The sequence below is a fragment of the Propithecus coquereli genome, unplaced genomic scaffold (genome assembly GCF_000956105.1).
Source record: "Propithecus coquereli isolate 6110/MARCELLA unplaced genomic scaffold, Pcoq_1.0 Scaffold21, whole genome shotgun sequence".
Lineage (NCBI taxonomy): Eukaryota > Metazoa > Chordata > Mammalia > Primates > Indriidae > Propithecus > Propithecus coquereli.
Genome location: NW_012146078.1, coordinates 4,427,285 through 4,428,307, shown reverse-complemented (window position 1 = coordinate 4,428,307; position 1,023 = coordinate 4,427,285).

Here is a 1,023-nt window from a genome sequence, read left to right as displayed (position 1 = left end):
AACGTGATACAAAAATGTCAATGGTAACACCTGTTCTTAGAAAACGTAACGTGACCATCTGTTAGATGAATGTGTTGTACAGCCTGTGTGCTCTGAGGGGAGTCTCTAGTTATGGCAGGGGCTAGTGGAAAGTGGCTCAAGTTTGAGACCCTATAGGCAAGAAGGAAGAAGCCGGCAGCCTGTGGGCTTTATATTATTTGACCTGCACAGCACAGTGATGTATATTTTATCATTCACGTTTGAGTGCCTTTAGAGGAAACCTGGCACTCTCTCTTTGGCCAAATGCACTTTCCCTGCAAGCCCAGTTGCCATAATTCTCACCTGATCCCTGTGGGCCCTAATTTAAATATGTACCCTTAAACATTTTATGTTAAAACAGGGTCTGTCCAGGTCTGCAAAGAAACCTATGATAACGTTCCCTGATACTCTGCATGAAAAGGTTTTTGTAGCTTCAGAAACACAGATCAACTTTCCAACTTCGTCTCCATAGAAGCTGAGTCCCATAAACAGACTTAAAATCATTCTTCTAAGCTTAGCTCCTTTAAGAGTCAATTGAACTGGCATTGCCTTAGAGGAAATACGATTTCAGGTACCCTACTATTGGAATACTACACTCCCCACAACTCCCCCAACAACTTGAAAATACACACACGCCCCCATCCCCAAACACTGAGAATATTTCTTTGACTAGACAAATCCTTTCCACCATGAGAGATGGAAAGGTAAATTATATGAATGAGTTTGTCAACCACCTCTACTAGGTGAAGTTGAATTTACCAGTTGTCATAAATGACAAACATCTCTCCATTTGAATGGACCACACCACTGAATTCCTAAAGACTTACCACTGAGGCACTTACAAGGACATAAGATGGAAAGACTGGCTAAATTTAGCCTTTGATATTTATTTCCAAAAGTATAAACATTAATTCTGCACAGTAAATTACATTTGTCATTTGCTAAATTGTAGTTTAGGATTGTAAATAACATTAACCATTTTCTATTAAAATTTTAATCTATATT